Source organism: Musa acuminata, chromosome BXJ3-5 (assembly GCF_036884655.1).
Source record: "Musa acuminata AAA Group cultivar baxijiao chromosome BXJ3-5, Cavendish_Baxijiao_AAA, whole genome shotgun sequence".
NCBI lineage: Eukaryota > Viridiplantae > Streptophyta > Magnoliopsida > Zingiberales > Musaceae > Musa > Musa acuminata.
This window is the reverse complement of record NC_088353.1, coordinates 19804659-19820211: the sequence shown is the minus strand read 5'-3', so window position 1 is coordinate 19820211 and position 15553 is coordinate 19804659.

Sequence of the window (15553 nt, the reverse complement as noted above, 5' to 3'; positions counted from 1 at the left end):
CTAAACTTTCTCTCTCTATTTCTCTCTCTTTTTTCTCTGCATGCCGCCGCACGCTGCACACTGCAATCTCACTGCGCACGCTGCAAGATCTGATCTATTTTTTTTTTTTTTTTTTAATTTCTTTCATTTATTGATTTGGGCTCAACGGGCTCAATTGTCCGAGCCTATGGATTGAATCCAACAGCTTGTATACTCTACTTGTTGAATAGGATTGAGTTAACCCTAAGCTAACATTACTCCTTTTATCCTGGAAAGTCAAAGAATAACGGCACGGCACCCCGAGTTGCTTGAATATAAAGAAATTCTGGAGATACACATATAGAAGAAAGTCAAAAACATGAGAAACTATAGTATTGAATAAGAAGATAGTGTACAACTTATAGAAGCACAGTAACAACACTTAGAAACTGATGCGGAACAAACGCACCACACCTTATTGGAGTATCTAAGCACAGAGGCATAGGTCAAACTTAGAGTGTTAAAGCCTAAAACTCCTAATCTGGTAGATCAGAATCAATATAAAGATCTGCATGAGCTGGATTAGTGTCAGGTGAGTAAGCAGTTAAAAGATAAGTATCCGGACATTAGTAGGAGAAGGTTCATCGGCAGAAGATGGAAAGCCGACAAGATAACTTATTGGCAGAGCGGTCAGCGGTGGATGCACTTTCCAGTGTCCTGTTCTCTTACAAACAACTTCTATACTTCACCGAAGCAGCCTTTGTCTACGGATTGTCTACTTCCCGATCTTATGCTTCGTAGCAAGAAAGATCTTTCTCTTTCTTTTTGTCATCGGCTGTTGTTTAGTTCTTTGAATGGAATTGTGTGAACTCAACTCGCTTGTTGAATTTAGTGCACCCACTCCTTTGTTGAATTTAGTGCACCTAGGAGCAGAGCTGGTCTATCATTCTAAGCGGAAATTGATTATACTAGCCGAGCCGATAGGGGCCCCTGTTTGTCATTTGCCATAAGATTAGGTTCCCCGTTGCTTGTCGGACGAAAAAGGGTATACTTTCTGGGCCTTGACTTTGATAGCCTTCTTCAGTGAGGTGCCGTGTTTTGAGGTGCGTTAGTGAGCTCGGGCTCGGTTAACGCTTAAATCCTTATTTCTTTCCCGATTCCTAGGGCCTGAAAATGCATTTAAGTCTAATATGTTTGATTTCGAGTTCCTGGCACAGCATAGAAGAAAGTATTGGATTGAGCTTTGAAGCGAGGATTCTTGAGCAATAAGTAAATGCAAATCGAGATTTAGAGTAGTTTGATCAATCTTGACCTATATCCACTTTTGGCTTTCTCCTCCGACGAGATCATCGACGTCCACTAGAAGCCTTCCTTCAATAGGCAAAGGCCAATCATCTTTTACACCCCTCTTCTCCTTTTACTGGGTTTATGAGATAACCCTTATAAGCACTTCTCCTCTCTAAACAGAAATCTAACACTTAAACTTAGAGGAGGGAATTCACTTATGATCGCAACAGCGTTTTCTCTCTTTTAATCTCTCTGTGCTTGCATGTTTTAACGAGGGATGGGAGGGGTATTTATAAGCTTCAAGTTGATTCAAACTTAGAGCTTAAAACTTTCCCATCCCGGGTTCCCCGGGCACGGGCGTACGCCCAGTGTAAGTTTGACTGACACTGTCTTGAGCGATGGTACCGCCCAGTGTCAGTTTGACTGACACTGTCCTGGGTAGTACCACCGCCCAAGTCTGGCGGTACCACTGCCTGGGGCACAGTGCTAGGTGATACCACTGCCCAGACTAGCGGTATCACCACCTGACATAGCCTCGAAGACTGTGCCACGACGATGAGATTTCTTAGGGTACTATTTAGGCTTCTTATTGGGCCCAACATAGTTCTTACATGGGCCTAGCTGGCTCCTAATTGGGTTGGCCCAAATCCAATCCTAATTACATGCTAACTACGATTCCTAAGACATATTCGATGTTAAACCAAGTCCGTAAGTCTATTCTTCTGACGAGCTTCCGGCGAACTTCCGACGATCTCTCAGCAATGTTCCAGCGGACTCCCAGCAAACTCCTAGACTTCATGATGATCTTCTTGGCGAGTTCCGATGAGCTTCTTTGGCAAGCTCCGAGACTTCTCGGTTGGTTCCGCTAGAACCTCCGACGAACGTCCGAACTTTCGACGAACTCTCGAACTCCCAATGAAGTCGCGTCCTTGACTTCGGGACTTCATTTTGCTTTATGTCTTGCTATCGTAGTTAATCCTGCACATGTAAAACACACTTCGATCTAGACAATTAATACTAAGCATTAATCAAGTTGTCCGGCATGTCATTGGTCCCTCGACGCTTCGTTCGATTCTTCGGCATATTGTCCTCTCTTGCGGCCTATTGCCCAATCGGCCAGTTAACTCCGTAACTCCGATATCCTTGGTGCAATATCCGCTCTTCTTAGACCGATGCCCAAATCCATGGCCTGAAGCCTTCTATCGATACGTCGACCATTCCTCCCGACGTCCAATCTTCTGACATGTTTTCCTCCGGCATAACATGCTTCTTCCTACTTTAATTGTCTCATCCTGATCGAAGCATCCTACGTCACTCAAAACGTAGATGAAAACATAAACACATATCGATTTGTTTCATCATCAAAATATGAGATTCAACGATCTCCCCCTTTCTGATGATGACAACCAATCGACGATAGAGTTAACCTTAACTCCCGAAGTTTAAACAAACTCTCCCTATCAATATGGAATATTGATAGAAACACTTGGATTCAAAAATCCAATCAAATGTCATGATCAAATCAAGCATGACATCAATATACTTCTTCCCCTTTGTCATCAACAGAAAGGAGAAGTTCCAACTCTTATGTGTTTAGGATATCTAAGTTTAAATCGTTGCATGAAAAATATAATATCAAGTTTTATCATCTTGCAATTTGTAAGCTTGAAAATTTAGCAAGTGCTGCATCATGCTTAAAACATTCAAGCTATCAAGATTTAGCAAAGGTAGTAAGATAGCATGTTCTACTTTATACAAGCTAGCAAATTAGAGATGTGCAAATTTAGCATGTTTTGCTTCTTGAGATAGGCAAGATAGCACTTTTGCTTCTTTTGAGATAGGAATTCTTTGCTTCTCTTTAGATCACAAGCTAACAATTCTAGTAAATTTTACATCATGCAAGGTAGCAAATTTTTGGTGATGTTCAAGATAGCAATTTTTGCCTATTCTTGAAATGAGTAACTTAGCACATATTACTTCTCTTGAGATTTGCAAGATAGCACTTTTTGCATTTTCTTGAGATTTCAAGCTAACAATTATCGGTGATGTTCAAGATAGCAATTTCTTTTTTTTTTAGAAGTGCAATTTTTGCTTTCTTTTTTAATTATACAAGCTAGCTATCTCCCCCTTTGTCATTGTCAAAAAGAAGGGGAGACTCTTTACGTCAATTTCTAAATCAAGACAAAGGTAAGTAATCATTCTTATTTCAAAATTTCGTAATTGAGATAAACCTTAAATTCAAATTAAAGCAATTTTAATCATGATTCACATCATATATAATACATCACATATATCATAATAAAAAACATAAGTATTGCACGAATCATTCCAAATCATAAATATTTCACATCATCATGGTACCAATTTTGTCAAATTATATCCTACCATACATGATCGAAACTTCTTATTTGTACATTTCAAAATAAATTCATGAATATTTCATGCATTCATATCATCACATAAGGAATATCAAAAAGAATTTAGTGATGAGATATTACTTCATGAATACAATAAAATTCATACAACATATCATGGTTTATTAGAATTAGTCTTCTTTTTAGTGAATAGCAAAAAGAATAGTAGGAGAGCAAGATCTCAATTCATGCATATCAAATATTCAATCATCAAAATCATGATTCATCTAGAAAATTCTCCTCTTTAAATATTCAAAGAGAGATCTTAGGAGATCAAATAATAAGATATTTTCAAATGAAATTTCAAGTCATGAATTTTTAAAAAAGATATTCTCTTTAGTAAATCATAAAAGGAAACGTAGGAGAAAAAGATTTCAATTCATGCATAAGAACTCTTATGATTCATATTGAAAATTTTCTCAAAATGTAAGAGAATAAAGAGTAAAAAATCTTGATTCATAAAGGATTTCATGTTATAAATGTTGAGAAATCAAGATCGTGATTTCGATAAAATCCATTAGATTCATACCATCAAAATCAATTTCATGGTTGACAAAATTCATAAATAGATTCATGATTTTAAATCCAATAATTAATATATTTTCCTTTTTATGTGATAATTTTTAAGTGATTGATTTCATATAAGCATGCTGAAGTTTTTCGTTCTTGTGTCAAAACCATACATCATGTTTGAAAAACAAAGACAAGGTTCATAAAAAAAATATCAAGCCTTCCATACAAAAGCCATCCATCATCATTGAAAAGCAATATGGAAATCATCAAAATACACATTCTTGCTTCTCAAGCACATAAGATTAATCTTACTAGGTGTACAATCATTAGATCTATATCTAACATTTTATTGCATGAATATAAAACATGTAATTTTTATTATCATTTTCAAAATTACGAGCATGATCATATTTTTGTATTTTCATTTTTAAACATTTAATTTTTAAGAAAATTAATTTAAAACTAAATTATAAAAAAATACATCATGAAAAACATCATGTAATTTCGAAGTAAATTAGGGGGATTTCGGTTATCTCATCGTTGAAAGCGGTTAAGGCATAGTTTGTCATCTCGCCTTTCTTGATTTTCTCCTCATCTTCGGAGGAGCTCAGTTCATCCCAATTTTTGTTCTTCTTCTTGTGTTCAAAGCAAGTAGTTCCATTCTTTTTGTTCTTAAATTTTTGTTTCATTAACTTTTTAAATTTCTTTTGTAATTCAAGTTCACCATCACTCGAGCTTATGCTCGAGTGGTCTTCAAATGTTCTATGTCCCAAATCCTTCCTGTTTTTTGGAAGGTGGTTTTGTTCATCATGTACATTGTGCACAATTTTAAATGTCATCAATGAACCAACAAGTTCTTCAAATGGAAAAATATTTAAATATTTTGTTTCTTATATTGCTGTTACTTTCGATTCCCAAGTTTTAGAAAGTGATCTTAAGATTTTATTAACGAGTTCAAAATTTGAAAAGTTTTTACCAAGTCCTTTTAGACTATTGACGACATATGTAAAATGGGTATACATGTCTCCAATAGTCTCTCTTGGTTCCAGACAAAATATCTCAAAATCGTGCATCAAAAAATTTACTTTAGAATCTTTTACACTACTTATGCCTTTGTGTGTGATTTCAAGAGTGCGCCAAATATCAAAAGCCGTTTCGCACAAAGAAACACGATTAAACTTCGTTTTATCTAAAGCGCAAAATAGAGCATTCATAGCTCCAGCATTTAGATAAAACATCTTCTTCTCCAAATCATTCCAACGGTTCATTGGAAGAGAAGACATTTTAAAACCAGATTCGATAATATTCCATAAGTTCAAATCCAAAGAAAGCAAGAAAACTCTCATTTGAATTTTCCAATAAGTATAGTCCGTCCCACTAAAAAAGGGAGGACGAATGAGAAAGTGACCATTTTGAAAGACGAAAAGAGCTATTTCTATTTGGGTGTTAAACCAAAGTAGAAAACCATGGCTTTGATACCAATTGTTAGGATCAGGGTCGACACTAAGAGGGGGGGGGGGGGGGGTGAATTAGTGCAGCGGTAAGATAATGACGGTTTAAAAATTTTCGTACGATAAAATCGTTTCCGACATAAAACTATTTTTGGAAACTTAACTTGAAAGCAAGTTCATAAAGGAGTGCAACAAAAGTAATGAGGAAGTAAACCACATATGGAGGTTTGCAGTAAGGTAAATAGTAATAAGTAAATGCAAACCAAGATTTAGAGTGATTCGGTCAATCTTGACTTACATCCACTTTAGGCTTCCTCCTTCGATGAGCTCACCGACATCCACTAGAGGCCTTCCTTCAATAGGCAAAGGCCAATCACCTTTTACACCCCTCTTCTACTTTTACTGGGTTTAGGAGATAACCCTTACAAGCACTTCTCCTCTCTAAACAGAAATCTGACACTTAGACTTAGAGGAGGGAATTCACTTATGATTGCAAATAGAATTTTCTCTCTTTTAATCTCTCTATGCTTATGTGTTTTAACCAAGGATGGGATGGGTATTTATAGGTTTCAAGTTGATTCAAACTTGGAGCCTAGAACTTTCCCATCCCGGGTTCCCCGGGCACGGGCAGTACCACCGCCTGTGTTGGGCGGTACCACCGCCCAGTGTCAGTTTGACTGATACTGTCCTAGGTAGTACCACCGCCCAGGTCTGGCAGTACCACCACTTGGGGCGTAGTGCTGGGCGGTACCACCGCCCAAACTAGCGGTACCACCGCTTGACACAACCTCGAAGACTATGCCACAATGGTGAGATTTCTTGGGGCATTGTTTGGGCTTCTTATTGGGCCCAACACAGTTCTTACATGGGCCTAGCTGGCCCTTAATTGGGTTGGCCTAAATCCAATCCCAATTACGTGCTAACTACGATTCCTAAGACATATTCTAAGCTAAACAAAGTTCGTAAGTCTATTCTTCCGGCAAGCTTCTGGCGAACTTTCGACGATCTCTCGGCAATGTTCCGGTGGACTCCCAGTAAGCTCTTGGACTTCACGATGATCTTCTTGGCGAGTTCCAACGAGCTTCTCTGGCAAGCTCTGAGACTTCTCAACTGGTTCCGCTAGAACTTTCGAACTTCCAACGAACTCTCGAATTCCCAACGAAGTCACGTCCTTGACTTCGAGACTTCATTTTGCTTCATGTCTTGCTATCATAGTTAATCCTGCACATATAAAACACACTTCGATCTAGACAATTAATGCTAAGCATTAATCAAGTTGTCCGACATGTCATTGGTCCCTCGATTCTTCATCCAATTCTCTAGCACACCGTCTTCTCTTGCGGCCTATTGCCCAGTCGGCCAATTGACTCCGCAACTCCAATATCCTTGGTGCAATATCCGCTCTTCTTGGCTCGATGCCCAAATCCACGGCCTGAAGCCTTCTATCGATACGTCAACTGTTCCTCCGGCCTGACGTCCAATCTTCTGATATGTTTTCCTCCATCACAACATGATTCTTCCAACTTTAATTATCTCATCCTGATCGAAGCATCCTGAATCACTCAAAATGCAGATTAAAACATAAACACATATCAATTGGTTTCATCATCAAAATATGAGATTCAGTAAGAAGATTAGACGTTGAGCCCAAGGATCGGTCGAGTTATTGACAGAAGGCTTCGGGCCATGTGTTCGGGCATCGGGCCAAGAAGAATGGAAATTACGCCAAGGAAATCAGAATTACGGAGGTCAACTGACTGATTAGGTAGTAGGTCGCAAGTGAGGACGATGCACCGAGTAATCGGATGAAGCATCGATAAACCAATGACATGCTGGATAATATTTGATTAGTTTTATAATAATTGTCTAGATCTAAGTAGGTTTTAAGTGTGCAGGATTAACTATGATTGCAAGGCATAAAGCAAAATGAAGTCCCAAAGTCAAGAATAAGATTTCGTTGGGAGTTTGAGAGTTCATCGGAAGTTCTATCGGAATTAACAAGAAGTCTAGGAGCTTGTTAGAGAAGCTCATCGGAACTTGCCAAGAAGATTGTTGTGAAGTTCAGGAGCTTGCCGGGAGTGCGTCGGAACATTACCGAGAGATCATCAGAAGTTCGCCGGAAGATCATCGAAAGCTCACCGGAAAAAACCTAGACTTATGGACTTATTTAGCTTAGTAAATGTCTTAAAATTCATAGTTAGCACATAATTGGGTTGGAATTGGGCCAACTCAATTAGGGGCCAATTGGACTAAGTTTGGGTTGTGTTGGGCTAAGTGAAAAGGCCCAAACAATGACCCAACAGATGGAATTGACGTGGCATAGTCTCCGAGAGTGTGTCAAGCAGTGGTATCGCGAGTCTGGGTGGTGGTACCACCCAGACTCAGTCTCCGAGATTGTCAGGTGATGGTACCACTAGTCTGGGTGGTGGTACCGCCTAGTGTTAGACTGTAGGCGGTAGTACTACCCGTACCTCAAAATTTTGGGGATTTAAATTTTGGCTCCAAGTTTTGAAGTCATTTGGGGTCTATAAATACCCCAGCTATTCATGCATAGAGTAGAAAGAAAGATGATCAAAAACTCTATGTTTCTAAAGTTAAAAACCCATGTAAAGTGTAGAGTCCCTCCTTCTAAAGTTTAGATACCATTGCAAGGGAGAGTGTGAGGGAAGCTTTGTAAAAAAGGAGTTATAAAGGTTCTCTCCAGAACCTGTCAAAAAGATAATCAAGTTATAAGGGTTGTTGATATTCGCCCATTGAAGGAAAATCGTAAGTGGATGCCGGTGGCCTCGACGAAAGAGGAATCAGTGGAGTGGATGTAGGTCACGATGACCGAACCATTATAAAAATCTAGTTTACATTTATTTCCTACTATTTACCTTTATTGCAAATGAAATACTTACTTTCACTATACTTACGCATGCTTTCAAGTTAAGCATTTCTAAGATCGGATTTTATTGTATGAAGAAATTTCAAACTGATTTTTTATCCGCTGCACTAATTCACCTCCCTCCCCCCCCCCTCTTAGAGCTGACTCGTTCCTAACAAAAACATGTTAGAAGATTAGACGTCGAGCTGAAAGATCAATCGATGTATCTACTAGTCATAGGTGCCAAGTAAGCCAATCACATGAGTAATGACACGTGTGACTTGATACAGAATCTTTTTGCTTGTTATATTTTGGCATATATCACTTTATAACTATTGCATATATGCATATATATATTGTGATGTCCTTGGATTTGTGCAATGGAAATCAGATCGTGATGAGATCATGATAATGAGATCGATTCACCTTTAAATACAGATCCTAAATAATTCCGGTCACAGGTTACTCGAGAGGGACATCGTGATAACTGGACAGACTGGTGTGTTGTATACTCGTCCATATGATGGATGCAGCTGGTCTCATAGCTGCTCGTGTAGGGACACTAGGGATACAATACAAGTGCTCATTGGAGAATGAGTTCACTAATTGATTTGCTTACGGAATGTTGGATGGTTGATGATGCCTTATTGTCAGACAGCAATTCCATAGTCCTAGTGGTGTATCTGGTCCTTAGACTTGAGACACCAAGAATATCCAGTATGAGTGCTCCACTCTTTGATATAAGACTTATAGGTTTGGCTGTCCTAGATCTAGTACAACTGGTCATTGGGAGTGGTAGTCGACCTTACGAGGGCTATTGAGTGTCGATAAAGAATCATCCACTCTCGGTGTCATGAGAGGAATATCCCATGTGTTCTTGCTCAGACAAATCCCTAACCAATGTCATTCGGGTTGAGAGAGAAAGAGTTCTCTAGGAGAATCTGATTAAAGCGAGACTCGAGTAGAAACCGTATGGGTGTGACAACACCATGCTCGATATACGGTCTCTAGGATATTAGATGGATGAGGGAATATAGGTACACAGTAACTGAGGACAAACAGGTCCAATGGATTGGATTCCCCTGTATCGTTTGGGGACTACGGTAGAGTAGCCTAGTACGTCCGTAGTCGATGAATCAAGTGAATTATTACAGAAATAATAATTCATTGAGTTAGAAGGAGTTCTGACATATATGACTCACGGCCAGCTCGATATTGGGCCTAGAGGGTCACACACATATGGTAGGCATTGCGATGAGTAGAGGTTCGGATATGAGATATCCAACGGAGCCCTTGTCTTATTGAATATCCAATAAGCCGTTGAATTATTGGATCCCATGAACGAGATCCAATAAGAGCCCATAAGAGATTATTGGATAGAGATCCACTAATCTAAAAGGCTTGGGTTATTGGATGCAAATCCAATACCCACTAGGCGAGAATCCATTAGGGTTTGATAGGGGACCTTTATAAATAGGAGGGATTTAGAGCCTCATAGGCTAGAGCCTTTGCTTGTCTCTCATATTCTCCTCCCCCTCTCTACCTCAGAGCAGGCATGGAGTTTTGAGGAGCGTCGTCACAGCCCTGTTGTATGGATCACCGCTAGAGAGGAGGACGCTTAACCTCCTTCACCCTCTCCTAAAGATCTACAAGGAAACAGGGATATATAATCTCCCTAGGTAATATAATATATTCTATACACAGTTTTAAGTTTCACGGATTTTGCGCACCAATCTTCGCACGACGACGAACATCTCTTTCGGAATCGTGGATTTTGTTTTCTTGTTCTTCCGCTGCGCATATGATGTCGCCCCCAAGATTTCCCAACAATGGTATCAAAGCCAGGTTGTTCGTGCGAATGTATGGTTTTGAACTGTGTGTGTTGTGTTTAGGAAGAATTTTGACGTCAAAATCATTGATGCAAAAACAAGGAAGGGTAGCAACAGTTGCTGCCCTCGATCTACGTGTCTGCAGCGGCAGCCGCAGCTAGATAGCATAGCGCCGGCGCATGCACAAGCACTGTGCCTGCAGTAGGCTTACGGTGTTAGAACCCTTGCAGATTCTAAACTTGGGGTTGATTTCTTTAGGGGATCGGCCTCCTTGGAAATCTATAGGGTTCCTCCCTCCAAGTTGCTGCTCAAAGGCTGCAGAAAAGATTCATCTATTGCTTAAGAAAAGAGAAGGAATACATGGCTATTTATAGGGCTTCTAAACCCTAACTCCTAATAGGACTCCTACTTAAGACTCTTACTTCTAACCAACTCCTAATAGGACTCCTACTCAAGACTCCTATTCCCTTACAACTCCTAATTCTTCTCTAAGTAAAAACCTCCTACATGAATGTCCCTCTCAATTAGGACTCTCCTAGCTAGAGTCCTAACAGAATGTCCCTCTCAATTAGGACACTCCTAGCTAGAGTCCTAATAGAGTCCTAACAGAATGTCCCTCTCAATTAGGACTCTCCTAGCTAGAGTCCTAACAGACCCGCCCTCTTCAAATCAGCCTTGTCCTCAAGGCTGAGATTCCATGAACTCAGGGAACTGGGTCTTCAACTCCTTATATGGTTCCCATGTGGCGTCTTCAAGTGGTAGATTATTCCAATGCACTAGTACTTCAGTAGAGGGATGTCGGCGACGCATCACGATCCTGCGATCGAGGATGGCTTGTGGTTGGGCTTGAATAACTCCATCCTCAATTGTGTTGGGCAGTTGGATCTGGGGTGACTCCTGTTCTCCCAACTTAGGCTTTAGGCATGATACGTGGAAGACAGGATGAATTTTGGCATCCTCAGGTAATTTAAGTTTGTACGCCACAGCTCCAATATGCTCTGTGATCTGATAGAGCCCATAAAAACGTGGGGATAGCTTCATGGAGGCTCGAGTGTTGATAGAGAGTTGCTTGTATGGTTGTAGGCGAAGATAAACCCAATCTCCCACTAAAAATTCTCTTTCACTTTGTCGTGTGTCGGCTTGCTGCTTCATTCTGGCTTGAGCGGCAGAGAGATTATCTTTTAATAGTTGTAAGAGTTTATCCCTATCAATCAATTCTTGGTCAACCTGATCTTCCTTGGCCGAGCCAATTACATACTTTGGAATCACAGGGGCTAGTCGACCATACAATGCTTCATAAGGGGCACATTTTGTAGATGAATGATATGTAGTATTATACCACCATTCAGCCTAGGGAAGCCATTTCGCCCACTCTTTTGGTCGGTCGCTAGCAAAACACCGGAGGTACGTCTCTAAGCACCTATTTACCACCTCTGTTTGGCCGTTAGTTTGTGGATGATACGCTGTGCTCATCTTGAGTTTGGTGCCTTGTAATTAAAATAACTCGGTCCAAAATTTACTAGTGAAGATCCTGTCATGATCACTTACGATGGACCTTGGCATCCCATGTAGTTTAACAATATTTTCTATGAAAATCTGGGCAATACTAGCAGAAGTGTAGGGATTTCTCACAGCACAAAAATGAGCATATTTCATAAGTCGATCAACCACCACGAGAATCGTGCTTTTACCTTTGGAAGATGGCAGCCCTTCAATGAAGCCCATGGAGATATCAGTCCACACTGAGTCTGGTATGGGTAGTGGTTGTAGCTTCCCTGGATTTGCCAGGGTTTCACCCTTGTGCTATTGACATACATCACATTATGCCACATATTCAGCAATAATTTTTTCATCCCTCTCCAATACAAAATTTGTTTCACTCTTTTGTAGGTTCTTAGGAATCCAGAGTGCCCTACTGAAGGTATGGAGTGCATTTCATGCAAGATGATTGTGATGCAAGGGGAGTCAGGTATAAGCACAATGCGACCTTTGTAGCGTAGATCCCTCAAATCCCAGGTGTAATGGGCTATTGCACTTGGATCCTCCTCCAATTTTTTTATGATGTTGCTGATCTCTGGATCCTTCTTCCATTCTTCCCTAATGTCCTCGAGGAGACCATTGGTAGGAAGGGAGATGGCTGAAACCTTAGCTTATTCAGGTAGCCGTGAGAGTGCATCTGCAACAACGTTTTCTTTACCCTTTTTGTAAATAATTTCATAATCAAATCCAAGAAGTTTGATTACCCATTTTTGCTGCTCAGGGGATGATATCTTTTGCCCCAAAAAGTACTTGAGGCTTTTATGGTCAGTTTTAATTTGAAATCACCGGCCGATCAGGTAGGGTCTCCACCTCGTTACTGCGTGTACAATGGCAAGCATCTCCTTATCATATACTGACATGTTTTGATGGGAGGGAGATAATGCCTTACTAGTGTATGTCAGTGGTCATCCATTTTGCATGAGAACGGCTCCAATTCCGACTCCAGATGCGTCGGCCTCAATGATAAAGGGTCTATTGAAATCTGGTAGCGCAAGCACCAACGTCATTGTCATGGCTGCTTTAAGTTTGTCGAAGGCAGCAGAGGCTTTGTCCGACCATTGGAAATCATCTTTTTTCAGTAAAGAAGTGAGTGGTGCACTGATCTTCCCTTGGTCCTTAACAAATTTTCGGTAGTAGCCCGTTAGTCCAAGGAACCCTCGTAGTAATTTCACGTTTGTAGGTTTCGGCCAGCCTTGCATTGCCTCAATTTTTGTTGGGTCTACCTCCACTCCTTCTGATATTATATGCCCAAGGTACTCTACTTTTTGCTGGAGAAAGCTGCACTTTGGTTGCTTAACAAAAAGAGTATTCTCCTGAAGGATCGTCAAAATAATCCGTAAATGCTGAAAGTGAGTCTCAAGAGAAGGGCTGCAAACGAGAATATCATCGAAAAATACCAGCACAAATTTACGAAGAAAGCTCCGAAATATATCATTCATGAGACTTTGAAAGGTTGAAGGAGCATTAGTGAGTCCAAAAGGCATTACCAAGAATTCATAATGGCCATCATGTGTGCGAAATGCAGTTTTTGGAATGTCATCGTCACATACCCGAATTTGGTGGTAACCGGATCGGAGGTCCAACTTCGTGAAGACTCGAGCTCCTTTCAATTCATCAAGAAGTTCATCCACTACTGGTATTGGGTACTTGTCCTTAACGGTGATGCCATTTAAAGCTCGGTAGTCGATGCACATCCGTCAAGTTCCGTCCTTCTTGCGTACAAGTAGCACCGGTGAGGAATAGGGGCTGCAACTTGGCCGAATCACCCCTGTTTCAAGTATCTCCTTTACAATCTTTTCAATTTCATCTTTTTGGAGGTGAGGATATCGGTACGGTCGAGTGTTCACTGGTGGCTTGCCCGAAAGGATTGGAATTCCATGGTTCAGCAAATATGTCGGAAAATTCAGTAAGCAATTGGGCAAGATTTTGATCTTCAATTTCTATTTTCTTCTCTTCTGGTTGTGGCTGGAGATGCATAAAAAAGCCACCATTTACGTTGTGCAAAACTTTCTCCATTCGTTGGGTCGAAATAGTAGTAACGTTGCTTCCGCGCTTCCCACGTAGGATGAGCTGTTTGCCCTTACAGTAGAATTTCATAATTAATTTAGAAAAGTTCCAAGAGACATCACATAGTGTAGTCAGCCATTCTATACCAAGCACTGCCTCATAGTCATCGATTGGTAGGAGGAAGAAATTGGTAATAATTTCTTGGTCTTGCAGTAATAGTTTCACCTGCGGGCATCTTTGGTCGCACTTTAGGATTCTGCCGTCGGCAACCTTTACATCGAACTTGCTGCAATCTTCAATATGTAGTGTCATACGAGCAACAACCTTACTATTCAGGAAGTTATTAGTGCTACCCGTGTCGATGAGAACAGTGATCGGCTGTTGTTTGAGAAGGCCTCCAACTTTTATCGTTTGCGGATTTGAGTAGCCGGCTAGTACGTGTACCGTAATGTCGGTCGGCTGTGGCTCTTCTTCCATATCTTCTTCTTCATGTTCAAGGCTCTCTTCTAGATGTTCAATGACCTCTTCTTCTATTGGTTCAATCATAAGAAGTCTACCTTTTTTACAGCGATGCTCGCGGCTCCATGGCTCGTCGCAATGACAACATAACCCCTTCGCAGATCGCTCCCAAAGTTCTTCTCTTGTTAACCTTTTCGGTGTAGGGAATCAGTTGATAGTAGGGGGGGCTGAGGGCTTTAGTATTGTAGGTTGTGGAGTGATCCTAGTCCTCCGGGCTTCATGGTTCAATCGCTCCTCTTGAAGTCGTGCGAAAGAGATGGCTGCCATAAGCGTGTACGGTTGTGGCGCCTTAACTTCTCCCCGGATCTCCGGCTTTAAGCCCTCAATAAAGGTCCCCAATAACTGTTTTTCAGACCAATCACGAGTTTGATTAGATAACCTTTCCAACCTGGTCTAGTACTCCTGAATGATGGAGGTTTGTCGGATCTTTGCTAGTTGTCCGTCAATGTTCTCGTAATAAGTTTGTTCGAAGCGGATCAATAGTCCTTCTTTGAATTGTCGCCATGAAAGGACTCCATAAGTGTGTTCAAACCAGTCAAACCATTGTATGGCATCCCCTTCAAGATGTATAGCTGTAATTTCCACCATGGATGCATCCGCAGTTTTATGGTACCGAAAATATCGCTCCGCGCGTGAGATCCAACCAATTGGGTCTCCTTCTTCCTATCTAGGAAAGTCCACTCTCATGCGCGAATAGTTAGGGTCGGTCATAGAGCCTCCCCTCTCTTGGAAGTCATCTCTTTGGGCATGATGTGATTGGTTAGAGCTCTCTCCTTGATGTGATTTCTTCGGGCTTGGTGGTCGGCCCAAACTGAATTCAGTAAGGAGAGTCCAAATCTTATCCTCCATTCGTGCCTTAAAGGCTTCAAATTTAGCATTGATTGCCTCCTCAGATGCCATAGTATATGACTCCAAATCTGTGATGTTAAGATCTCTCTTTTGTTGACGGGTTAAAGGCATGTATAAGTTTGATAGAAATCGGTGAAAGTTTGCTGCAGAATTGTGTTGTCTTATAAGAGCAGAATTATCATCGAAAAAACAACGATTTCTCGACGAAATCTCCACAAAAAATTTGAGAGATTTGAGGAGGGAATTGACAACAATATCTCAGTTTATATGACAGCAAGGATGTCTAATTTAATCAAGAAAATTTTGGCAGTAACAACAAGA